Source organism: Pinus tabuliformis, chromosome 8, assembly GCF_031772625.1.
Source record: "Pinus tabuliformis cultivar Carrire ecotype Pingquan chromosome 8, CPIR1, whole genome shotgun sequence".
NCBI classification, from domain to species: Eukaryota; Viridiplantae; Streptophyta; class Pinopsida; order Pinales; family Pinaceae; genus Pinus; species Pinus tabuliformis.
Window position 1 is genome coordinate 1,202,345,019 of NC_142294.1, and position 27,672 is coordinate 1,202,372,690.

Here is a 27,672-nt window from a genome sequence, read left to right on the forward strand (position 1 = left end):
AATGACACGGAACGGAGCTAATGATTTTGATGGAGGTGAAAACGATCTGTGACATACGATTCAGGGTGGCGGTCATGAAAGGATGAAGGATAATGTACGGCAGTGGATGGGACACGGTTGACTTTTCTGAATGACTTCTCTTGAACATATGGCGACACTGATGCGATGGATCGGTAGCATTACCCCAAATATGGATGGTATGGCGAGACCATGGTGATGTGACCGGTGAATGAAACAACCCAACCCGATTGCGGTACGGAGGAAAAGTGTCATGTTCAAGAGCGACTTGCTACCATCAAAGTTTTCTTGAGTTTCTCCCAATTTTCCCCAGTCATTGCTGACCAGTACCTCTTTATTTTTGTCAAGCTTGAGGAGGATAACATATGCTTGTTCTATAACTTGCCCTTCGGGCAAGCCCATTGCTATGTTTTAACGAGCCTAGCGATAGTGAAACTCGTTCTCGTCTAAAGACAAGTTTGTCGCTATTTAATGATTTTAACGAGTCTAACGACAAAGATAACTCGGTCCTTTTCATTTTTAGAGAGTCTAAAAAGGTACATAAAGTTAACTCCAAAAGTCCTTTTTCGTCATCTAATCCCTTAGGTCCGAAAAATTATAAAACAATACAGAAGGGATGAGTTTTCGATAGTTTTAACGAGACGAATAAAGCAAGCGCTCGATATTTTTGTGAAATAATCCCTCAGGTCCAAAAAGATTAAAATCTAGAGGAGGGATAACACTTCCTGTCCCTTTAACGAGCTAGAAGGCCAAGGACTCGGCAATCTTTTCATATTTTACGAGTCAGATGAAAAGAGCTTAAAGAAGACTCGTCTTTTGAGGAACGAGTGATGAAATAGGTTAGCAGCTGATTCCAGGTAAGGCTTGGAATTTTCCAATCACGGTAGTGTCACAAGGATGGCTAAGTGAAATCACTCTTCGCAGCTGTTCCTCAAAATGGGTAAACAATCAAATGGAGGTGAATGATCGGCCAATGGAAAAGTGGAGGTGACGGTGCAAACACGACCAAGGCTTTAATGGCTGATGATATTACATTCACTGTGGTTATTTACCGGGTAGTTCATTTTTTAACGAGCTTAAACGCGGATTGAAACACTTGCTCGATTTTATGTTTATTTTTTAACGAGCATGAACTATACGATAAAACTGCTCGGATCTCGCGTTTATTTTTTGACGAGCATGAACTATGTGCTAAAACTGCTCGATCAATCCAGTCATATGATAAGAATGTCTCATGTAAGATTCCATTTTTTATGGAGCTTGCACCTTACCAAAGCTATGCCCCGCATCCTTTCGTTATGCAAGTTCGGAAACGACTAATCCTACGAGTTTAAAGGGTTAGACCTACAGGTTTAAAGGGAGGACCTAAAAATTTAAAAAAATAAATAGCCACCCCTTGCTTGCACTCCGAAAGGTTTGCATGCCCCCAGGTATAAAACAAAGTTTCAAGGTTACCCCTACTTTAGTCTGGAAAAACAATTGTTTTACCGAGAGAGGCCTACCTCTTTTAGGTTACCAAAGATTGCTCCATTAGCGGCCACGAATAAAACACTTCTTCGGCGATGTCTACCGAGATAAACAAAGGTGAGCGACGATGCCCGCCAACTCACATAACTTTGACAAAAGAATCTTATTCTAGAACAACCCCTCTTCCAATCACGGACGGGGTACAGACTAGTCATATTCTCCCACGGAAACCTACCCTATACCCAAAGTTTTCCTGCCGAAGCAGACCAGGACGCATGCCCCCTGGGTTCCTGTCATATCCTCCCAGATTACTCGAGCTCATCAGGAGGACGGACCGTGGGTTGAGACATTTCTTGTGTGAGGAGACCATTTAGGGATGGTATATGACTATTTGCGATGTGTGATCCGGGAAATGAAAGCTGGTCCACGAGCTTGACCACTCTTCCTTCATGTGGAAAACACATTACTCTAAAGAGTGAGGAAATGATGGCTCCCATGCAATATATATAGTCTTGTCCAAGGAGTAGGTTATAATCCAAGGGTCCTTGAACGACCATCACGTTTATTTGAATGGTCTTCCCTTTCAATGTTATGGGCACATTGGGGAGGATCCCTAAAGGTCGACTGGTTCCTTTATCAAAGCCTGTTAGATTTCTCATTTCAGGCAAAAGCACTGGTGAACCAAGCGCTTTCCAAGCAATAGAGGAAAGGATACTCACAGATGCCCCCTCATCAATGATGGTGCCAACCATTACCATTCTATATATTTGAACGATAATTCTGAATGGTATGCTTGCTGGCAAATGGGGTCTGCCTAGTTGGTTCCAGTCAAACGAGACAACTAGGTTGTTTGGTGGTGGGACCGAATAGACAGTCGGGTATGACTCTGACAAAGTTCCTTCCTGCAATAAAGGAATGGGCAAATTGCCCCCTTGTTCGTCGAAGTCTGTGTTGATGAAGAGAACTTGGACGGTGTCGTCTTTATTCTCCTCTGTGATGGTATCATTCGAAGATAGATCCTCTGAAGGCAAAACCGGGTCAACTGCCGCCTCAACCTTTTGAATTTCGTCAGGTATGGATTCGGACGATTCATCCTCGATGATAGGTGCTTCGGCCGACCACCTGAGCGGGCCAGCCGGGTTTTCAACTGGTGAAGGACTTGGCAGGAGTTTTTGATATCCAGGAGGAAGTTGCACTAGTAAAACCAGACGATATTACAAAACTCTTTTAGCCTCGTCTAAGAAGGGACAACGGTGGATGGCATGGTCGCCTTCATTCAGTTTGCAGGGAAATCTAGCTTTCCCTCTCTGTCTTGTGACTTCACTTTCACTAGTTGACGGTGAGCTATCAACATGGCTATCAGAGGTTGACGCCACCGAATTGTGCAAACGGGGAGATCAGTCCCTTAGTATCCGAGGGATGCAGGGACAATCTCTGTGGAAGTGGTCTCCCTTGCATATGACACATGGCGATTTAGGCCTAGTCAGTGTTGTGTGTGGATTTTTGTCAGATGCCACTTGTTTGCCCCCAGTCGCTTTTGGCTCCTTCTTCTTCTTCTCTTTCTTCTTCTTTTCCTTCTTCTCCTTAGGAACTTGGTTTTTTGTTTTACAAGTTCCGTCAAGCGAAGAGGAAGGAGGAGAGGAAGAATTAGATGAAGTAGAAGGCTGGTAGGTAACTCTGGTCTGGTCTAACTATTGATTCGACTGTTCAGGAATAGTGGTGTTCTGAACGACATTGGTTGAAAAGAGCCAGACAGGCAAGCCTATTGTCAGCCCTGGAAGCAACAATGTGGCCATGTGAAGCACACCAACATCTCCCCAAGAGGAGAAGGGACTAGGATTTCCACCAAGGGGAATTCCTTGGTTGGTGTGCTCCATTTTATCAACCTAAAGATCAACGCAGGAAAAAGGGGTGATTGTTCCGTTTAAAATAAATTTTAACGATGCTTTAGACACAACTTGCTTTTTCACTTTTAAAGAGTCGAGAAAAAGCTAAAGATGACTCTAGTCTCCTTCGATGTTTTAACGAGCCCGAAGTGACAAATGCTCGGATGGAATTTTTCTGTTATAGAGTCTGAAAAAGGCCAAAAGGAACTGCTCTGGAGTTCTAGGTAGAGGGTGTGCCAAACTTTTCGCAAAACCGCAAAATACTTTTTAAGGTACGGGCGATCGATCTTCCTGAATGCTGTGTTCAGTGCATTGCGATCAGTAGGGCGGTCGACACGACTTCCTAAGGATAAAGGTTTTATGCCTATAGGGGTCTCCCAATATATACTCGACGGTACGTGGGAGCACAATCCATACTGGCGCTATCGTCCCTCAGGAGGAATCACCCACCATCAATGAGATCGACAGTCACCAGGCTTTACGACACCGGAACACGTCTCTAGCCTAGACCTCTATGTTGTGCGTTAAGTTACAAAGCGTTGTTAAGTTCATTCAATTTATTTTAGGTTGATCTTTTTAGAAGTTTGCCTTTTGAGGTTCACCACGAGATGTATGATACAAATTCCTAAATGCAGTCTAAAGATGATAAGCAAGCTTTTTATATCTTTTCAACCATGAAAATCCTAGCTACAAAGGGAAAAGAAAGACACCATCTTTTCTCAAAGAGCAATCAGCACACTCTAATGCACTTTTCCTAAATCAAACATGTAAACTATCAAGATGCAAATGCACAATGCAGGTGTTTGTTTTCCGCTTTCTTAATATTGATGCCTAAAACGAAAGCTTTTTGTACAACTTTGAATTTTCTTTTAAATGACCAATACAAACAAGTTTACTTTTTCGAAATCAGAAAGGGTAGAAGAGATTACAACACTTAACGATTTTCGAAATGAATACTTGTTTCGACACTTAAAAGAGACAAACTCAAACCAAAAGCAAAAGTAAATGTATAATCAACTGCAAACAGCCAATGAACTCTCTCCTAAGATCACAATCAACAGATCTGAATCAAGGGCTACAGGATGACTATTTCACTCTTGCAAAGGAAAACTGTAAATGATGCCACAAACACATAAAAACACTCACAATCTTTTTGTACAAAAGGAGGTGGAATTTAAGCAGAGAAAAGGAGTTATCAGACAGGTACCTATGCTGGTTACAGGCTGCAAAAAACAGAGATCAAAACAAGGCAAAACAGAGCAGAGAACCCCAGCTGCACAAGGCCTAACTGGATCAGCGCACCCTCAACATAGGGGTTTTGACATTCAGCGCAGGTAGCCTTCATGGGACCTGCGTTGAAATGCAGAACCTCCTCACAGGGTCTGCGCTGAAGGAGAAACGAGAGTTTCTCACTGGGTTCTGGGTCACAGTTTGCTATTTAATCCATAGTTTCAGGCCAAATAAAAGCAACAAGCAAGGTACAATCAAAGGGATTCTTTGAGGAAGGGCTAAGATATATCACAAAGGATCATCAAATCATTTTTGAGTCCATTGTTTAGATCATAGACAAATCCAGTGATTGGATCAAAGCAGCAGCTGTCTACTTTGCATCTGAGAATAGCAGAAGCAGTTCGATTGTTGTTGTTGAGTCTATGAAACAAACAATGATGGAAACACAAATAAAATGACTAAACAGATCTCCCCAGCGGAGTTTCCAATTTGTTGTGGGGAAAAACGCCTATGCAGGACGATCCTATCCACCTAAGGTGTGACAGTGCCTTAGCAACAAACAGAGACAGCTATTCTAGTATTCTTCCTTTATGAATTAAGAATGAAGAGAGATGGATGGACTAACCGGTGTCTTCCGTTTGTCCCTCGATCCGGTTCCTCTTCTCTTTGGGAGTTCCCAGCTACTTGCCTTCTCGCTCGCCTAGCTTCAAGAGGTTTCTGCAAGATCACAAGAAGAGAACACTACACAAAGACATAGATTCATATTCATAACTAGTTCAGGATTAGAAATAAACTAAATACACTAATGCAATCATACATCAAAGACACATCAGCATATAAGAGAAACCAAGATAGATTTATTGATGAATAACAAGGTTCAGGAAGAGATACAACCCAGAGGGCTCCAATCCGGCATCTCCTTCCCAGCAAATGAAATTTCTATCTTCACCTTCCCTCAAAGCATTAAGCACCCAATAATTCCAGTCTCAAACCAACAGCAATTCTTTGCAATAACAAAATTCCAGCCTCTAGATCTCATGGAGGAGAGATCCATATATAGATTTTTAGAGATAGGATGAGTCAGCTTGAGATCTGACTAGTGTCCTCTCCCTCTGTCATTTCTTGATTCCACTTGGAGGTTCTTGCTTCCACTTGGAGATTGGGAACCTCTTACTCATCACTAGTCGAATTCACTGAGGCAAGTGTCATTGAGGAAGATTCTGGAAGCTTCCTGGGTCTTGACACCTCTTGGAATGAACTTGCCATTTGTCAATTCCCGCTCAGCGCACCTTGGTAGTGCTTCTACCTGCATTGCAGTGCAGGTAGCCAGTGTTGACTTTGCATTTCAGCGCAGACAGCTACTGGAGCCACTGAATTGATCCTGAATTGACTTGTTTTTGAGCAGTTTCTGGTGGAGAACTTCTGTGAATTGCTGTGGTTTGTTAGCCTTGTTCCTCTAGGGGTAGGAACAACAAGTTTAGGGACTTTGGATCCCTTAGATTATGGACATTTCATGCTCAATGCTGTAAGGCACAAAAATGCCTATAACACATAGTAGTACCGATGGACGCATCATTGTAACTACCGTACTCCCTACGCTAGGATGACCTCCATTGATCTAGGATCAATGATACTGGTCTGGGACCTATGGTAGGAGTTTTACCATACTATGACGCTGACTTCGGGTCGGTTGATACTGGTTTGGGATCAGTGGTACATACTCTGAGATGGACTTTGAGTCAGTGGAGGATGATATTGGTCTGGGACCATTGGAGTTGTACTCATTATGACGCTAACTTTGGGTTGGTTGAGACTAGTCTGGGACCAGTGGTACATACTCTGAGACTGACGTTGAGTCAGTATGATACATCCTCGATCATTTATTCTTCTTCATAATTCGGACAAAAGCAGAGTAGAACAGAACAATGCAAGAGCAGAGCAGAACAGAACAAAACAGTATAGATCAGTGTAGGGCAGAACAAGACAAAGCAGAACAGGAAAAATAGAGCAGAGCAGGGCAAGGGTTAGGCTGTACAAGGCAGTGCATTTGATGGATGAATAGTAATGACCGATAGACAGATTGCAGATGAAGTTCTCCATGGTTGAGAGGGAGTGTTAAAATTGGAAACCAGGGAAAAACTTCATGTGGGTCATCTTATTCATGGCTAATAATATTTTTATTAGATTCCTCTCGTCGAGAGGTGTAGGATTGATATAAATATCATCCAATTCCGATAAGTATTCATGGAGATATGAATTTATTTTGATTATGGAATTATTATCAAGCCGACCTACAACTCATGTAGGCTCAGAAGCCCAACAGTCGCATCTATTCACCCACCAACGTTGTGTATAAATATAAGAGGACTTTTTCTCATTTGGACTCACTCGTCTCATCACATATCTCTCTCTCTCTACTGCGCAGATATGAGTCTCTTCTCTACTGCGCTGAAATGGGTCTCTCTCTCTCACACATGTGAAGCCGGAAGCTGTTGAAACCGAAGCTGCAACTACAGAAGTAAAGATTGACTTGCATGGCCTAGAAGATCTCCTCTTTGGAACTATGTTGTAGGTTCATCTGAACCTCCTTTGAAAGCCACAACTTTTGGTGGTGGAATGAAGTCAATCCGACGAACGGTTTGAAAGATATCAACTGCCCTAGTTTGAAGCCAGAAACTGCTGAAACTGAAGCTGCAACTGCAGAATTAAAGATTGACTTGCGTGGCCTAGAAGATCTCCTCATCTGAACTGCGCTTTAGGTTCATCTGAACCTCCTCTGGAAGCCGAAAGTTTTGGTGGTGGAATGAATTCAATCCGACTGTCGGTTTGTGAGATATGGTCTGCCCTAGTTTGATAATGAAGCCGCTAAAGTTGATCCTACTGATCTAGGGTTTGCTACTGCTGATATGAATCAGATTCATTGTACTATTTCTCTCTGCTGAATTATTGAAGATAAAACAAGATTTGATCAAAAGGTTTCCCCACACATTGTGGGGTTTGTCCCTGGCTAGCCACCACATCTTGTGTCTCTTGTCTTGGCTTATTTTCTATCAATCGTTTAATGTTCTATCTGCACTTTACTTTATGTACATGTGATTGCTAATCGATGGAATATAATAAGAAAAAGAAGTAAACTGTTATAAGCATAGAACATACCATAACTTAACACATGACCTACCTGAGTCGGTGAGACCAATATTACCTGAGTGATTTTACCTAACCTGAACGCTTTTACCTAACCTTACGCTCAACCTTCATCCTCAGAGTATAGGTAGAATAAAGGTCCTAAACACTAACCCTAAGAAGACTGGTCAGAAGATGGAATAATTACATATATAATATATGCATTGATAAGAATCAGAGTGGGTACGGCGTGGGTATCAGCCCCTTGCCCGGTGCGGACAAGCAATCAATTACCTTGCTCTCCTTTTGTCGAGCAAGCAATCAATTAATTTGACTTATTGGGTGGCCCCTCTCAAATAAGTAACTAAAAAGTCATGCTTATGCATCCTCTCCTTATCAGTCGAGCCCCTCATCCATCGGAATGAGTGAGTGACTCCATCCCTCTCCTTAACAGTCGAGCATGCTTACGCATCCTGCCGGTCCTTGCCCTCAGCGGACAAGTAGTTCCTCTCCTGGTGGTCGAGCCCCTCACCATCGGAATAGTGAGTGACTCCGTCCCTCCGGTCCTCTCCCGGTGGTCGAGCCCCTCACCATCGGAATAGTGAGTGACTCCATCCCTCCGGTCCTCTCCCGGTGGTCGAGCCCCTCACCATCGGAATAGTGAGTGACTTCGTCCCTCCGGTCCTCTCCCAGTGGTCGAGCCCCTCACCATCGGAATAGTGAGTGACTCCATCCCTCTGGTCCTCTCCCGGTGGTCGAACCCCTCACCATCGGAATAGTGAGTGACTCCGTCCCTCCGGTCCTCTCCCGGTGGTCGAGCTCCTCACCATCAGAATAGTGAGTGACTCCGTCCCTCCGGTCCTCTCCCGGTGGTCGAGCAACTAAAGTTCCTTCATTTGACTTATTGGGTGGCCCCTCTCAAATAAGTAACTAAGAAGCCATCCTTCCTCTCCCTCTCCCTTATGGTCGAGCACCTAAAGGTCCTTATGGTCGAGCGGCCTTACGGCACCTTAAGAAAGCAAAAAGCAAAGCCTCTAAAAGAAAGAATAGAATAGAATGAAATAATCATAATATCTAATTCATTCATTTATTGACCTTGATTGATTGATTGAATGCTTGCTTGATTGATTGAGAGTTGGCAGAGTATGCCTCCTTGCTTGATTGATTGAGTTAGCTTGGTTGAGTGAGCTAGGCATATATGCTTGATTGGGTAAGTGTCTGCTTGGTCAATTGGTTGAGTAAGCTAGGGAGAATAGCTATTGGTAGTGGGATAGCTAGCTTGTCTTTCTGGTATGTGTTGTCCTTCATTAAAGAAAGAGAGAACCTTATTGAAGAGTGATAAGATGGGCTTCCACCCTTTCAATATTGAAATTACCACTTCAAGGCCACCCAAAGTGGTTCTATTCCTTCTGGCCTAGGAGAGCACTGTAATAAGGCAACCCTCATTCCTTGTCACTAATAGGAAACCTTTCCTTAAGGACTGGCTAGCCTGCCTTATCTTATCTTCTCGGGAATCAGGCTGACTCTTTCTTCCTATCTTCTCTTACTTTTCGTGGCTGGCTTCACCCCTGTTCTTGTTGCTAGAGCCAGAAGTTGATTCTTGGTCACTGCTGCCGTTGCCGTTGTTTGTACCCCCTACTGATGCAGAGCCCCCTTCCTGGCTGGGTAGCCTCTGTCGGTTGGGCCCCTATCTAGACGTATTACCTGTTGAGCCTTCTCTGCTTTGGTACTTTCCGGGGTCTATTTGCCTTGTATGAGTGGGGAAAGGGAACCGGAACAAGGGATATAAAGCTCGCCGTCTAAGCGGGCGTTCTTTTTGCTTTACTTGAAAGGAAGAATAAGAATAATGTAACCACACAATACTAGTCGTAGGCAGGGTCACGGTGGGCTGTGCTACATGAAAGAACAAGCTGAGATGGGAGAAGGTCCCCATTCTAGAGGCACAAAACTCAGTCTACTCGAAGGAGGCACTCGACCCATGGGTTCATGTTAGTAAAGATGAGCATCTGAAAGGATATGTGGAACAAGTGCAATTGGTGGATTACGACATCCACAACCCCACCCAACCAACCCCAATCACTCTTTCTATCCTACCTACCCTTCCTACTAAGGTGACTAATAGAAGGATTTTGATCCATGCTACTACTTGCCTACCGGAGCGAGGAGAGACAGGCATGGGTGGCGACTACCTACTAACCACTACTACTAAATCCTACTAGGGATGTTTACTTAAGCAAGAGAAGCTTCGTTACTAATGCTACCTACTCGCCTACCTACCTACCTCGGATCTAGTATGGTTACCAATCCACGGGTCTATGCTTACTACTAGGGATGTATGCTTAAGCAAGGCCAGGGTCAGGTTACTAATAGAGAAGCATACAGAGGAATAGATTCACATTCCTAAATGAAATCCATTTCCTGAAGATCTAGTGTCTATATATGTATATATAGGTAAGGTTGGTTTTGGTAAGAAAAAGCCCAGTCAAGGCATGTTTCAGTCTAAGCAAAGGGTTAGTACCTAAGCTCAGTTTTCAGGGCTATAAATCTAGTGGTTTGATTCATAACATGGCATTTTTTCTAGGATTTGTTGTAATTAAGAGAGTAAGATCTTCCCTGTTGCTTGTGTTTTCCTCTGCTCATGGTGTCTACTGAGTGATTGATTCCTTCTGTTGTGAGTGTAGTACCAGTTACGATAAAGGTAAAGTGAATAAGGCACTCTGTAGTACCAATATGGATGGATATAAAGAGGCTCATAAGTGATGGTAATGGTATGAGGTCTAAGTGTCAATTTGATCTCCGGGGATACTATTTGATTTTGTCTAGTGGTTTTCTTATAGTAATAGCTTGTTCCTAGCTTTCTATAGGGTGATATCTTGCTTCTCTAGTTCCTATTGTTCGAAATAGAATATTCCTTGCCCCCCGGAGGGACAAGTGGCTTCGCATTCCTTGCACTCAGAAGCGCAAGACCCTCCGGACCTTGTATTAATTATTTCTATATCGTTCAGGGGGGATTTCGTTACCATAGAACGCCCGCAAATGTCCTCTCCCTTTTGGTCGAGCCTGCTGTCGCATCCTTATAAGCCATTCGGAGGTTCAAAGGTGGTGCCAGTCTCGTTTCTGTTCTACCCCATCCCTAACCTAGCTATTTTCTTTGTCCCCTGCTGGTGAAACTGAAACTACTGCTTATGAGTTAAGCCTCTCTACTGCCTCTACAACCGGAACTATTTCCATCCAACTAGTAGGTCTATGCTGTAGGTTTTACCAAGTGCTCTTACCACCGAGTATTAGGGTCTATCTTAAGTGCTTCTCTCTATAACCTATCTTTGTTGCCTATGAATAAGGCTTATGCTTACCGTCTTTCTCTCATAGCCTTACTAATGCATTGGAAAACCATTTCTTTGGGTCTAACTTAAGTGCATGCTTTCTTTACTGCCTCTATGGCGTTTCTTTACGGCTTATGCTTACCGTCTTTAGACCCCAACACTAGTCTCCCAATAGCCTCTTTGTCTTACCTATAAGCCTAACTTGTTAGCCCCATTGATAGGTTTATCAGTAAGTCTCTGCCTGCCTTGTTACGACTTAACTCTAGTCAATAGCGGCATTCCCCTCCTTGCGGTTAAGGTTTAGACTTAGGGGCCAGCTCCCTAGGGTGTTGACTATAAGGGTTTACCTTATATGGCACCCGCTTATTTTCACTTGGTAATTGTTAGAGTAAGTGGAAAATTGGAAAGTGATACCAGCCAATAAAACTTAGGGGGTAAGCGTATGAGATATGGTAATCTTAGTAGTGGTTTTCCTGGCGAAGGTGTATAAAAGGGGGTGTTATACTAATGGGGGTCCTTATGGGTCCATAGCAAAGATGTTGAATGGTCGGATACGGATAGGTGTCCAATGGTACGAAGTGATATGAGTCGTAGAGGGTGTTAAGGTGTATGACGTAATAGGATATATGGGATAAGATCACATTATGAGGTGTGGGGGAAGATAATAATGCCTCGTGATGGGAATATGGGTCAAATCGTAGATAAGGATGTGGTGTGATGACCCCGGGGGACATGAGGGATTCGATAGCGTTGTCTGTGTCGCTACCGTTATGCTCATTTGAGGATGTATATAAGGATCATAGTCCGTTCATGATCCAATCCGTGTCCTATTGGGAGTTTCTTAGGCTCAGCGTGTGAGGACTCTGCCCTATGGGGTTCTCCGTTACTGAGGTTCTCACCCGCCCTGTTGTGTTGGTATCTGGGGTGAGATGATAGCCTGTGCTGGGCTCATAGGAAGGGTCTAGTCTGGATTAGAGGTAGACAGGTTTACTTTACCTGCCGCTGCCACTATGGGCTAGTCTCCCTGGTTTCGGTCGTTGTTAATCATCACGCCGTATCCGTGACGGGCTCGAGTTCCGCGGGCATCCTCACTCAGTGTCCGTGGTGGGGTGACTTATGGGGGGAGTGAGACATCCATCCTATGCTAGGTGAGGGTTGGATTGACTGTATAGATGCTTCCAGTCAGTGGGTTGGCCTAACATCCTATGAAGGGTAGTACGAGGGTAGGTAGATAGGAGCCTCACAGTTGTCACGACGTTAGGTTAGTTTGATTCTCACTATCTAAAGTATGATCCACAGGTCATACGCTATTAGTCAAGACAAGGAAAGAGGGACTCTCCTGCTCATAGGGGACTAGCCTGTAGGAAGGATACTAGCCCATAAGGCCCGAAGGGGATCCCGAAGGAGACAACTCAACTAATGTACAACTAGAATATGATAGAATATGATCTAGGTTACACACTTTTAGCCCAAGAAAGTAGTGTAGTGATCATGGTGGTGTAGAAGAGAAGGCACTCACTTTCCTGTAGGAGACTCCCGCAGGGGACTATCTTGCCCGAAGGGGATTTGATTGGTTCGGTGGTAGAACTGATGAGCACTAGTGGTAGGTGGATAGGAACTTCACTGTGTAGAGTATGATCCCACTCCACTTTCTGTTTAGAATCTGATAGAGTATGCATGCCTACCCCACCGAAGGTATGCTTAGTTGATGTAGTGGATCTACCGATAAGAGCTTTTGAGAGTCATCAGTCTGTTATCTCCATTCCCACATCTTCATGGAGTGTGAGAGGAGTGTGAGATGTACACTATCTCAGTTAGCATACAACGTTATATATTCCATTATGCAACCAAATTAGATTGGTCATAGCAAGGCTCTTGGTCACCTTGGTAAAGTACAGAGAGGGAGAGGTTGATCCCTGTGAGAGTGAGGTTCATCCTCGTCCGTATTGGATAGGGGTGGGGAATAATTGAACCTAGATTCCATAGTAGGTCCTCCTCATAAACACCGCAGTATAGGTAAGGCACCCGCCCAGGCTTCAGTGCAAAGCTTCTTATTTCTAAGCTCAAATGGTTAGTCTAGCTGTCTCCGTTGGTGGAGGAGAAATACAAATATTCCTGCCCTGCAAGGCTGTTGGTTAGTTATCCAATAGCGAGAATCTAATAGCGAGCGGTTAGTAATCCAATATAGGGCCGATTCAATAGATAGATAGATAGATTGGGCTGTCAATATTGTTTTCAATAGGCCGGGTAGAGTAGTTGAGATAGCTTAGAGGTTTCCAAGGAAAAGAAATAGTTATTGAAAGCCCTGATTCCGCTACCGAAAGAAATCTACGAGCTTCTGTTTCACCCAAGCCAAGTGATAAAGAGGATGTCGATGTGCTCCGGGATAGTTTCGAAAATCGAGAGTGGGATGTGGGAATAGGTAGCGACACCACTAATGCGCAACACCTTGGCTCTACATGGTCAACCCTGGCTAGATGACCTGACTCAAATGAGACACATCATTGGAATGTAGTAAATAGCAATTCCGGTAGGCCAGACTTAGCTACTTCATTCCTATTTCCCTGTGGTGACCCCGTGATCATTACGAAACTAAATTGAAATGAAATTGTGGGTACTAAGAATTCGAGTAGAGGATATGTGTGGTGGTGTAGGTTCAGCTTTTCGGAACTATGAACCTGGTAGAGCCGGACGCATTACTCATCTGATCCCGTTTCTATAAGGAGTAGGGCAATCTCTAGCTATTTCTTCTGCTGCGACCGCATCTGGTTGTTCTTTGACTCTGACATATTCATTTATTGGTCGTGGTCCTTTCTTAGTTCAAGATGGAAGGTCCCAATCAAATTCAGTCATGGAAGTGGTCTAGGCGGACCTCATATTGCTCCACCAGTCCAGCATGAAAACCAATCATGTCACTTCAGAACCGAACGACACCAATAAAGAAAGGGCACGTAGATCCATGCATGGTCCCGTAACTCAAAGTGAAATACTTCTTGGTTCATCAAACTTCTGAGAATAAAAAAAGGGATAATCCAATGGGTCACGTGCACTCAGTACCCATAATGCTAGTTATCATCAAGGTCCCGGAGGGGCTTGCGCTTCCTAGTGCAAGGACCCGACAGGGGGCTCGACTGATAAGGAGAGGAAGAAATAGAAAGTTTTCCCCGTTGTTCCCCTTTTGTCTAAGGAGAATACCACTGGAGTAGATATGACCATGTTCACCTTGTTGGGATCTGGACCTCACTCTCGTATGGATCCGCTAGCAGCCCAGATTTCTTTGGCCGGTCTCTGGGGTTTTTCTGGTTCCGTGGGAGAATATTTCATTTCGACAAAAACCTAACAAATGCAGCTACGCGGTTATTCTCTTATATATATGTTGCTGCGGTACAATAGAATTTCCCTAAATGGTCTAGTATTTGTTGGCCGGGGTGTTTTTAGCCTGACGAGCACGGGGAATGAATGAATTGATTTCAACGACTATCTGAAAACCGCCTCAAAAGCCAGTTTGATTTAATCAAAACTGTGGTTTGGGGATCGAGATGATCTTCCATAAGGCTCTCACAAAGAACATAGCTTTCCTAAGTGTAACGAATGTCAGGCTCCTCCTTATAAGCCCCTCTCTTTTCCAGGAAGGCAGAGCTAGGGGAAGGAAGCAAGGCCTTTCAGATTCAAGCAGGATCAGTTAAGTTATGGATTAAGGGTAGGGCGTTAAATGAGGGTAGATCGAGGTGCGAAGCCGCTCATAAGTAGTAGGAGGGAGAGGAAGTGTCATTCTAATGACTCAACTGACGGGGCTAAAAATAGCAGTGGGATAGAAGGTCCCGGAGGGGCTTGCGCTTCCTAGTGCAAGGACTCGACAGGGGGCTCGACTGATAAGGAGAGGAGATATCTAATCATAGATAATCGCCTTATCTTTCTATAGATTTCCCGGTCCCTCAATATTTGGCATCTCCTTGCACTCGGAAGCGCAAGACCCTCCGGACCTTACCTTATTTGGCGGAGAAAGGGCTTTCAACCAACTAAGCCCAAAGAGATCTCTCCATATCATCTAAGTCGGGTATTTAGGCAGTAATCAGCATATCTAAGTCGGGTCTTGCTTCGTTTCACGCCCACCAAAGCCAAGCAAAGCCTTTATTTCACGATAACACAGGCCCACGAGGAACGGAGTGCTCGACCAACGCCCCCCCACCCAATAAGTAAAATGAAGGCAGGGCTCGACTAACAGGAGAGGAACTGGAGAAGAATATCGTATACAAAGAGATATCTCATTATATATGTCATTATGCATGAATGAATTATATATGTCATTACGCTTTCTTATCGTATGGGATCGTAGCTCTTTTCATCGATCGTACCAGAATCTCGTATACAAAGAGATATATCTAATTACTAATCATTCTTTATCTACGTCATTCCCCCTCCCCCCAATAACAGAGAGGGGGAGAGGGATGGTAGATTCTCCTCTGCAAACATGGCCTATCGAGGTGGTAAATTGTAGAGTGAGAAGGTGGCATATAGTTATGTTAATAGTAAGAGTTCAAACGCTCGTCAAAGTGGGTAAATTCAGTACTCAAAGGTAGCGTATCCAAACGATAGGCGCGAAGCGAACACTTACTTAATTCATCGTACTTGGGTACCCGCTATTTAGACTATTTGCCCCTTGACTCTTCAAGTGCAACTGTGCTACCAACCTTTGATATTTACCTACCTCTAGTTACTCACTACTCACTTACCTTACTTTAGAATGCCCCAACCTTATTGCATTGAATGGAAAAGGGCTTCAACAGAAAGCAAAAGCATTGGTTGGACTGGACCTGCGTTTGACAGAGCATCCTTGTATACGGGGGGCGTTTGACTACACACACTTGCTGACATATTCCTTACTTCGGGGGTACCATATCACTATGACTATTTACCTTTATGAAACCTACTGACTTATCCCTGCACACTTCACTTGCCTCATGAATATTTGTAGGTTCCACTATGGTTGAAGCATCTTCGGTCCTTCTGGTATTTCCACTCTTTCGGTGATAGGACGAGGGAAATGAAAGACATATAACTCCACTCATGTGCATGCGGTTGCCAGGGCTGCACGATCAATGGCGTAAGAATCGAAGACCGGAGCCAGGCCTGATTTCCCACCCTATAAGTCAGTAAGTCAGTAAGTCAGTAAGTCAGTAAGTCAGGTAGCCAGGCCGGATACTAGAAGTACAGGAGCCAATTCAGTATAGTCACTAATATCGATCATAGGCAGGGCATAGAGTTTGTAAGCACCACTTCGCTTTGCTTGGATTGCTTGGTTAGGCGGGTTGAAAGGGTTGAGCGCTACCCCCGGCTTAGGAAAGTTAAGGCTAAGCAGATGATCCAGATCCAGCTTTAGATTCTGTCGGTTCAATCAAGTGTCGGCGCTAATCCAGACATTCAATTAAGAAAATGGAATCTTCGGCTTCAGAGCCAGCCAGCTGATAGATAGCCATTGACGGGAAGTCATTGCTAGTTGGTTAGCCAATAGCCATGCATCAACAGGAGGCGGTCATTAACTAGAAATGACATACATATCCCTTGACCCTCTACCTCCAACTCTAACCTCGAACCTCACCTCACACTCGCTGACTGAGCACATGGTATCTAAACTGGTCAGGTATAACACCGTCCTGAACGTATCGGTACTGCCCACTGAACTAACCTCCTCACTACCAGGGCACGTGGGCAAGAGAAAGGTAACACAAATAGAATCCACCACAACCTTACTTTCTTCCAGGGTACGTCGAACTGGTAGGGTAGATTTAGAATGGATAGCGCACCCTCCATACAAGGTAATGTAAATCCGGATTCCAGGATGCGCAAGCAGGCTCGACTGTTAAGGAGAGGACCCTTTCTTTCTTTGTCCACCCTTTCAATGGGCTCTCTCAATGTCATATCATGCCTATTATATAGGAAATTATGCTTTGCCATGTCTGTCCTTACATGGGGAAAGCGATAGCGATCAATAGCAACCATTCCGGCAAGCGGTCTCTTTTTCGCTCTCCTCATTAGCAAACATGGAGGCAAGCGTTGTTGTACTGGGTGAATTGGATAGAACGGAAGGCAGTCGAAAAGAGATGACTCACTCACAAACGTCCTAACTAACCTCAATGTCAAATATCGTTGTGGAACCGGTGTATTGTGTAAAGCCCTCTACCATTATTATTCCAGGCCTGTTATTAAGTGACTCCTCGGCTTGAATTCTTCGAGTTGCAGTAGCGAGATTCCATCATCTCATTATATATGTTGCGGTAGTTGTCCGTCATTTCATTCCATATGGATATAAGTCAGTTCAGTTACTGATCGGCAAAGTGCCTTAACTCATAGTGAGTGACCCCTATGAAGAAGTAAGGGCCCTAGCTGGGTAGGTTATGATCCCTCACCATATGAATAGTGAGTGACCCCTATGAAGAAGTAAGGGCCCTAGCTGGGGGGTTAGATCTATAGGGAAGGCACTCCTCCTACCTCAGGAACTTATGAGCTACAGGCACGACCCTCCTCATGAACTGATGAGCGGAGGGAGGGATGGTAGAGTAGATCGGTCCTATAGAATTCCCTTCTTTATACCCGAAGGGGCATTAGTACCCTTCGGGGATTGATCGGTACCCTGGACTCAGGAACTGAACTGATTAGCTACTGGGATGGAACTTACTCACTTTGGAGCTACAGGGCGGGCATACCTAGATACCCTCAGAAACATGAACTTATGAGCTACAGGCACTACCCTTCATGAACTGATGAGTGGAGCGAGTTCATGCCCCAGCTTCCCCACCACTACCTTGCCTAGCATCCTTGTTAGTTCCAGCTTTCCTTCGCCCGGTTCTAGATATAGTCCCTGCAGTATATCCTGCAGCTAAGGTATCAGCTAAGGTGGTCAAAACAGTCCGAGCGGATTCATTCAGGTGCAAATCCAATTCCAGCGCAAGATCCATAGCTACCAGTTATAGATTGAGATCCTGCAGCATACAAGCTAGTATTTTAGCCAGATTGAGACCCAGCATCAGTATAAGTTGCTCGGGGTCCTTATTGCTCGGGAGATAAGTTCAACAACGGACCCAAGGACTTCCGCACGCCATACACATTGATCTCTACGTCAAGATCTTATCGAAGCACATGAGAATTCCACTTCAATAAATATTCCACTACCTTTTCCTTTGTCTTTGCTGTCTCTCCCGCTGCGGGGTAAACTGAAACTCCTACCGATGGGGGCTCCGCTTCTGAAGCTATAGGATCTGATTCCAAGTCAACAAGGTCCACGGAACTAGTTAACCCACTTATGGTTCTGTTTCTACGGGGTTTCCCCCTGCCCTAATTTCTGCTACTGGATTTGTTGGATCTGCATGGTTTTGAAACCACCTATGTTTCCGCTTCTTAATTTGATTGCTCTGCTGCCTCCGCTAACGTAGCTGCATCTACCTTCTACGCCTCTGCCTTTGGTGGGGGTTCGGACTCTACCTCCACTATAGCCGCGGGTTCCCCAGAATGGAAAACTGCCCCCGCTATAGCTGGCTATCAAACTACTATAAGGGATGTCACTATATTCGGCCTGCCTTCCTACTAATATCTTCGGCCTTTCTATCTTAGGCCTGCAAGGAAAGATGGGTGGAGAAATATGGGTGGGTAAAGCCAGCCACCGAAGGTCGTGGGTGAAGGTCTGGTGGGGCCGGTCTGGTTGGAATATGATCTGTAATTACTAGCAGGAAGGATTTTGTATACTACTTCACTTGACCGAAGGGCTAAAGGAGATGTTACTGGAAAGAGAGTGATTATCAGTGGGCCATAAACAGGAAAGAGATTCTTTTCGGGCCTGCGCTGGTGACCGAAGATAAGGGAGCAGGGGTGTTGCCTGTCTTCCTATCTTATCTGTTGGCAGTAAAGTGACATTCATGAGTGGCCTGCCTGCCTTATCCATTATATTCGGCCTGCCTGCCTTTCGAGAGAGATGCAACAAAACCAAGATCGCCCCTACAGTGGGTTACAAGAGGAGGCCCACTGACTGTTGGTGCGTACTGGAGTGGCTTTGCTTTAAGACTCGCCTCGCTCGCCAGAGATATTTAGTTATAGATATTCAATGGAGGGCCCGTGGCGGGCAATTGAGTCATAGCGAAGCCCACCATAGCGAGCCCTAATAAGGCAGCCCACCCCCTAAAGCGAACGGGGAAAAGCACGGAGCATAGTGGAACAAGACGGAGCATAGCGGGGACAAGAATACCCTTATCCACCCTTTCACACAGGAAGCGTATCCAGATACACGCACGTACGCTCGGTCTCCTATCTATCACCTTGACGGGCACTAGATGACGGGCACTAACGGACATTAGATGACGGGCATAAGACTGGTAGACGGGCAATGGTTCTGTCAATAATCAATCTCCTTCCTTCCGTTACTGATGGGAACGAGAGTGGGAACGAGTGGGAAATCGAGCAAGGTGGAGCAACACCAACTTCGGTGAGCAATGCTCCAACGCCCCAGTGAGCAATGCCCCAACTTCCTGATAGCAAGCAATTGAAATTGTGAGTCTCCAGATGGAAGGTGTGGCTCAACATTGGTGGGATTCTCAGTTGGAATCATTCACTCTTGTGGTGGATCTACAGTCCTCTTCATCTGCTATTTCAATAGCACATCATATCCAGACCTAGGATGGACTCTTCTAGGCTTTGAAGAATCATTTTGACCCACTCGGTTATAGACAGAATTTGCTGGGTCGTTGGCTCCAACTTCAGCAGCAGAATGCCCAGCAATACATTTTTCTTTTCTAAAAACTGCACATTCAACTAAACATCCAGGAAGTAGAAGAGGTACTCATTAGTCAGTTTAGTACTTGTTTGTTGCTCATGTTTCATAGATAGGTGGAATTATTTGACAGTACTACATTGGATCATGCCTTTCTGCGAGCTCTTGTTGTCAAACAGAAAGTGGCTTCCCAACTTCGTTCCCCTCAACCTCATCCACTGTGTTCAAAGAAGGGACCTATTTCACTGCACTTCGTTCCCTACTCAATAGTCTAGATCCCTGGCCTTTTACCTTTGGAAGTGGCCAGAATAGAAATGGTCGGGTCAACCTATGGTGTATCAGTTGTTTCTATCCATAGCGCAGCACCGGGCATCTAGGTCATTCGTCAATAGGAAATAACCGCTAGAACATCTTCGTGCGAAAGCTTCCCATTTGCCAGTTGTTCCTGTTCCTGGGTGTTGATTGAAGCGACTCCAGCCCGTGTTTCGTTGCTTCGTTCTTCCCCCGAAATCGAGTTGAGGCTATTCTCTCTCTCCGGTTCCGACTTTGGAAAGGTTGGAAGATCTGGTCAAAGAAGGTGCTAGCTTCGTAGACGTAGATTGGTTTCTCCCATGGTTCGATTCGCTCCGAAAGAAGGTGATAGCCCTGTAGATCGCTCCCTTCCCATTGCTCTCGTTCGTCATGGTCCTTCCCATGGTTCGATTCTTCCTATGGTCCTTCCCATTGTTGGAAGAAGCGGTCTGCCCGCCCCACCTATACACGATCGATTAGCCATGAGCAGGTCGAAGAGAGCTACAACATCCGAAGGGGGGCCGGTTCAAAAGGTAAGGGATTAGGGATGGGAATAGAGAAAAAGAAGATTGGGAGGTGATAACACTTTTATATTATATACGTATGAAAAACCCCGTCACATTGATTTATCAATTCAACATTTATAAGGGGATGCCCTTCTGGGCAAAGAGCTAGTTCCGCTGGTGAAGATCAATTGCATATAGAGCATGCATATCTATAGGTGCTAAGGCATGCGGTACATGGGCATTTGAAATGTAGAATGGGTCCCGTGATGAATCCCAACCGAGTAAGCTAAGTGATAGAACTAAGCGATGACTAGCAGAGGGATTATATGTATGGATGACTACGCGGGTTAACTACAGAAGGGGAGGTTGGGGTGCAGATGCGGGGTGCGTGGGCTGAGCATCTCAACTAAGCCAGGTATGGGTGGGCATAAGTGAAGTAGAAGGTGGGATGCTCCCGAATGGGAAAAGGTTGAATGCGGCGGGGGATGGGAAATACCATGCACGTGCTAAGGACAGCCCAATCCATCACCAGGCATACATACATATTTCTTCCACCCCAGCTGGGGTAGCAAATCTAGTGGGAACATCTTCCGATTGAATGAACAAGGTTTACGATTCTGCCCCATCCCCACTAACCAATATAGACCACAGAAAAAATCTCACGTTTACTAGTCCACACGACTTTGGGCAAATAGAGCAGCTATAGTTGTATGACTCGAATCTAACGGAATCAGTTTGGGGGTGATGAGTGGGTGAAATGTAAAGCTACGGACGTATATGAGACTTATATACATAGTTTATGGGACCCTTTAGCGGTGACTCTCGATCCCGCCCGTCATCTTGAATTGAAAGCCAGCCCCCACTCACTCGAAAACCAGGAATGACCGCTAAGCCACCGAAGACGGAAGAGTTGCTATTTTGGTTTGTGCGGAATTGAAGTAAACCGAGCAATCAATGAGTTAGTGTTGGGAGGGAGGGGAGGAAGATAGAATAGGAGCAGCAACCACGAATGCCTTGTTCGCAAGCAGAACCAGAGAGATGCGTTATGTGCTATAGTTCAGTGATGTACTGCTTCCGGGATCACTAAAGGTAATTCCTTATTACCATTAGTAGAATCTTGTGAGTGAAGGAGGATTGGATTGAGCAACCCATATTTCTTCAGGAGTTACCTATCTTTCTTAAGGTCTTTTTTTTGCCCAATCTGAGTCTTGATACGCCTCGGAAGGGAGGGGGAAAGAATGGCTTGATTCTCTAACAAACATTTAAGGTTAGTAAGGCTGCTCTATTGCTAAATAGAGGATTCTGGTCAAGAGATCGCTGGATGGAAGGCTTCCAGAAGAGATTCTCTTTGAATGTGAAGGTGAGCAGTGATCTCAGATCTTGGATTACAAAAAGCTTCCATTTAGATGTAATTACTGCAAGATTCATGGTCATTTGATCTGGGAATGCCCGTCTAGGGCTAAGGTCACCCTAAAGAGGAAAAGCCCTAGTGCTACTTCTCCTTCCACACTGGATCGACAAGTTTATGGTCCCTCTGGATCTGATTGCATGGGTATGGATCCAAAGGTTAGTGTGGGCAAGAATCTTCCTGCAGTAGAATCACCAGAGCTGGATCCAAGGGTTAGTGTGGGCAAGAATCCTCCTGCAGCAAATTCACCAGATCCGGATATAAGGGTTGAGAGTAGAGTGGAGGATTTGGAGGAACCTTGTTCTCGGAAGAACAAGCGGCTTCGCACCTTGTGTAACTGCTCAGAAGGATATGCTTGTATTTATCAGATCGGGGATAAGGATTGCAGGGACGGAGTCACTCACTATTCATATGGTGAGGGTGTGTAAGCATGCTCGACTGTCCAGGAGAGGGTTTTACAGCCCTCTACTTCTCTAATATATATATATAAGGAAGGGGCGATAAATGAGAAGGGTGAATCAGGATCATGTCTGTATGTTATATAAGGGTTGGTTAGGATCATATCTGTAGGTATGGATCGAGGAGCCTAGCCTACAGGCAGGCCGACCAAAGGGAAGGGAGAAGCTTGCAACCTTATTCATGCCACTTGGCATGATCGGGGAAAACGGGGTTCGAACCCACGACTTCTGGTGTGACAGACCAGCACTTTAACCGACTGAGCTATTTCCCCCTTCCAGATTCGGCCCCCCACCCAATAAGTAACTCAAGGTCAAAGGTTTCAAGCTACGCATCCTAGTAGCAAACGTCGGAGACCTACCTCGCATAGAAGTACTTTGTGCGGCGTTTTTGAACTAAACAAGACACTTTGCATTTCCATCCTCACCCTCTTAATTACTTATTGGTTAGTGGGGGTATTTAGAGCGGCTCCTTTGCTCCTCACCCCTATTAGGACATCCTTGGGGCCCTTTTATTACTTAGTGGGGGTTGCTGGTTATGAATTATATACGTAATTACGCTTTAGTGAACAATGTTGCTATGGGCATATGTCATTATGCATTTCTGATTCTTTCCTTCGACAATGTTGCTATGGGCATATGTCATTACTTACGCTTTAGGCTCTCATAATCGATCCATACCTAATATTGTATACAAAGAGATATATCATTATATATGTCATTATGTTTTTTCACTTTTCTTCCAGTCATGATGCGCAAGCAGGCTCAACCATAAGCCCACCACCCAATAAGCATCAAGGACCGGCAGGGTGAGGACCGACAGGGTGCGTAAGCATGCTCGACTGTTAAGAAGAGGGGCTCGACTGCTAAGGCTACCATCGTGAGCCTGTCGAACTCTCTACCTATGGGAGAGGTAACGTGGCCCCTCTCAAATAAGTAACTAAGACGAGCAACTCTCTTTTTGGGGAGGGGCCCCAAAAGAGAGGACCGATAGGGTGCATAAGCACACTCGACTGTCAAGGCCGCCATCGGCTTGACTGATAAGGATGCGTAAGCAGGCTCGATTGTTAAGGAGAGGACCCTTTAGGGGGCTCGACTGATAAGGATGCGTAAGTAGGCTCGACTATTAAGGAGAGGACCCTTTAGGGGGCTCGACTGATAAGGAGAGGAGAGGAGAGGAACTTTAGTTACTAGACCATAAGCCCCCCCACCCAATAAGTAAACCCAAGAGGTATGTTAGTGATGTTTTTAGTTACTTATTTGATAGGGGCCACCTAATAAGTAAAATGAAACTTGAAGAACTAAAAGGAGAGGCCCGGCAGGGTAAGGTACGTTAAGTGACTCGACCTATGCCTCCCCACCCAATAAGTAAAATGAATACGTTAGTGACTCGACTGATAAGAACTGGCAACGGGGCTTGATTGATAAGGATGCGTAAGCAAGCTCGACTATTAAGGCCGCCATCGAAATATGTGAAGACCTCTGCCTCCTTAAAATTATAATAGGAGGGAAATATGTTCAAACCTCTACCAAAGCATATATTCTCTATGTCATTATGCATGAATGAATTATATATGTCATTACGCATCAAAACCTCCGCCTCCTCTCCTCTCCCTTTTGGTCGAGCACCTCTCCTCACCATATGAATAGTGAGCCCCCTAAAGGGTCCTTATCAGTCGAGTCACTAAAATGACGTAATGTGGAATATCGTCTGAAAGGCCATTTGCATGTGTTTTACGGCGACTTTACACACCCAAGCGGGTTCCGTGTTAGTGCCCTGCGTAGGCTAACTATAACCCTAAGAATTTGGCCATGCCATAAGGCCACTCGACCATAAGGCCCCCACCCAATAAGCAAACCCAAACCGGCAAAGGGGCTCGACTGATAAGGAGAGGAACTTTGAGAGAAGCGCTCCCTCGGCGAGGAAACACTCCGTTAGAGCTAATTCCCTCCAAGCTTGAGATCTAGGGTGTCGGCCCTATCTCAAACAGATATAGAGATAGACATGTGCTTCGACTATGCTACGAATCTTTCTCTTTCCTCTCCCGTTGGTCGAGTCACTAACGTACCTCTCCTTATCAGTCGAGCCCCCTGTCGGGTCCTTGCACACTGAACCTAAACTACCACATGCTCATATATAACTAACTACCACCATGCCCAGGTACGTTAGTGACTCGACTGATAAGGACCGGAGGCGCTCGACCATAGGACCTTTAGGTACTCGACCATAAGGGAGAGGGAGAGGATGCGGAGGCAGGCTCGACTGTTAAAGAGAGGACCGGTAATGGGGCTCGACTGATAAGGACCGGCAACGGGGCTCGACTGATAAGGATGCGTAAGCAGGCTCGACTGTTAAGGAGAGGACCCTTTAGGGGGCTCGACTGATAAGGAGAGGAGAGGAGAGGAACTTTAGTTACTCGACCATAAGCCCCCCCACCCAATAAGTAAACCCAAGAGGTACGTTAGTGACTTTTTTAGTTACTTATTTGAGAGGGGCCACCCAATAAGTAAATTGAAAAGAGGAGGTGGGTGATTCTATTCTGGTTCCTATCTCGAATGACGTAATTACGTATATAATGAATGCCGACCAAGACAATGAGTAAGTGACTGCTGGTCATTATGCCATCTCCTACCTCTCCCGGGGGTCGAGCAACTCAAGTTCCTCCCTTTTCCCACTCATTGAAGGCCAAGCCAAGTGATTCATCTGGAAAACCGTGTTTCATATATAATATAGTGAGTGAATTCCGCTAATGGAAGAAGGCATTTCCCTACTGGAATGTGAGCCATTTCTTCATGCATAATGACATATGCCCATAGCAGCATTTTCTGGTGTCATTTCGGCTATCGAGTCATGCCATAATGACATATGCCCATAGCAGCATTTTCTGGTGTCATTTCGGCTATCGAGTCATGCCATAATGACATATTCCCATACACTACGATCTGACAAAGAGAGGATGCGTAAGCAGGCTCGACCAACGCCATCAATTTTGCCACCTGCCTGGAGAGATTGAAAGGGGAGCGAAGCGTGCTGTTATCTCTATCTTGAAACAAAGGGGAGCGAGGGTGACTCGAATAGCTCATTTCGGTGAGCCAGGCTCGACAAGATCATTTCGGGATGGGTGAGAACAAAACCCATAATGACATATGCCCATATCTGCCCTCAATCTCTCTCATTCTCTGGAAGGGAAGGGTGGGAAACTATTTACCCACCCACCCCAATCCCCGTGTGAAAAAAAGAAATATGGGTGAAAACCAAAACCATAATGACATATATAATAAATGACATATGCCCATATCTGCCCTCAATCTCTCTCATTCTCTGGAAGGGAACAATGCATCGAAGAATCAATCCCCTTCGACATCGAAAAAAGGTCTGGGGTCATCCCGGAAACATAAGTGAGCGTATAATGAAATCTGAATGGCACTTCTCCACTTGTAGGGAAGGGAAAGAAACCCCAAAACCTAAATGGCATTCCAATGCCATGCTTCATGGGTGGGAGAGCAAAGACATAGTCCCGCGAACATGATAATGGGCCATCGCGTAAACTCTGACATAGAGTGCGTTCTGGAGAAAATGGTTGGGTGCGTTAGACACACCTGGTGGGGTGCGGGAACCACCTTCGGCCCAATATGGGAAGTCGGCCCGTCTCCCACTCACATTTTCACTCCAGCATAGCAGCCATAACTTGGTGTCGGGAAACATAGGATGGGAAAAAGGAATAACAGTGAAATCCTATATCTGGAAACAGCTTTCAATCTCTCCCTGGGAAAACTTGAATCATCACGCCTAAGGCACCCATGCAAGACACGAAGTAGGAGATTCGAACCTGAACCTTGATATACGAAATTGGACTTCCAGATGACGGCTCGAGATGGGTCATAGCCCGGGGAAATATCTAGTTTGGTTTGGTAGTGGCTTGGCCAGCCGGGTATTTTCTTTTATTGGCCTTTATTTTCATTGATTTAAGTGGTTCTTGTTATTATTTCAATTTCCGTTCTTGATTTATCGAGGTCAGGAGTTCGGTTAATTGGCTTTCATTTCATTCTATTTTATTGGATTTCATTTCATTTTATTGGATTTTGCGTAATTTATTGATTTTCAGGTAATTGAAAGGTTCGCTTGGTTAGATTTCAGGGATTCCAGGAACAGCTCCATCTGTCCCGGTCCGGTCATCGGATGACCTCCCCGGCTTTGGGACAGGCGAGACCCACTTGTTTATATTATTTATCGTTCATTTAGGCCTTGCCCCTCTGTCCTCGGCTTATTACAGATAGATCGGCTCGATTTGGCACATATCTCACTCTATTCCCCCTGATTGGTTCTCCCTGATCGTAGTGCTTGCTGAGGGAATGACCGACCTAATTGGTCATGACCCGATTGATTGTGATTGATTGAAGTAATGAAGGTGGGGAGGACAGATTCACCTAGGGCTAGGCACCATGGGTAGGCGTGGTTGGCCTTCCATAGTTGGGGTGAAAATCATTTACTTATCAATCACATGAGGTATTCTCTTAACGCTTGTAAGTTTACCACTATACCCTTCAGTGAGCGAAGGGGTACCTTTGACACTATACCCTTCAGTGAGCGAAGGGGGACCTTATGATTGGAAGAAGAATTACACCCCCCAATTTACAAGTCTCACCGTAACAATTGGAAGAAGAATTACACCCCCCCCCCCCGTTATTGGTTTGAATAGCATCTTTCCTCTCCCTCTCCCTCTCCTTATCAGTCAAGCCCCATTGCGGTCCTTATCAGTCGAGCCGATGGCAGCCTTGACAGTCAAGTGTGCTTACGCACCCTGCCGGTCCTCATTCGAGAGCCTGGCCCGCAATTGGAAGGCCTACCCGGGTTATAAGAGTTAGAGATCGAGTAGGGTAAGTTGCTTTAGTGGTGGTGATACACGTTGGTCGTCCCCCGGAGGGATAGTGTTGAGTAATACTACTGAGCATAGAGACCCCTAAGAGTTTATAGGGTAGGTTCTAGAGCAACTATAGGTATAAGGACTATCTATCCAGTTTCATAGTAATACAGGTATGTAGTTGATAAGCCCCCGTAGGTCCAAAGCATAACTAGCCACCAGCATAGGTGATATATGTAGAGCGTATAGAGGTATAAGGACTAACTGCAAATAGAGTACCAATAGTCCAATAGAGGTAGTAAGTAAGTAAGTAAACAAGAGTCCCACCTCACAAATAGGGGAGAA

At 45.1% G+C, this 27,672-nt stretch overlaps 1 non-coding gene across 1 annotated transcript; it reads right to left on the reverse strand.

Moving 5' to 3' along the window:
* Window positions 1–22,666: 22,666 nt before the first annotated feature.
* TRNAD-GUC (transfer RNA aspartic acid (anticodon GUC)) lies at window positions 22,667–22,740 on the reverse strand. The gene has a single exon. It is a non-coding gene; the product is annotated as a tRNA-Asp (tRNA).
* Between the last annotated feature and the right edge of the window lie 4,932 nt (window positions 22,741–27,672).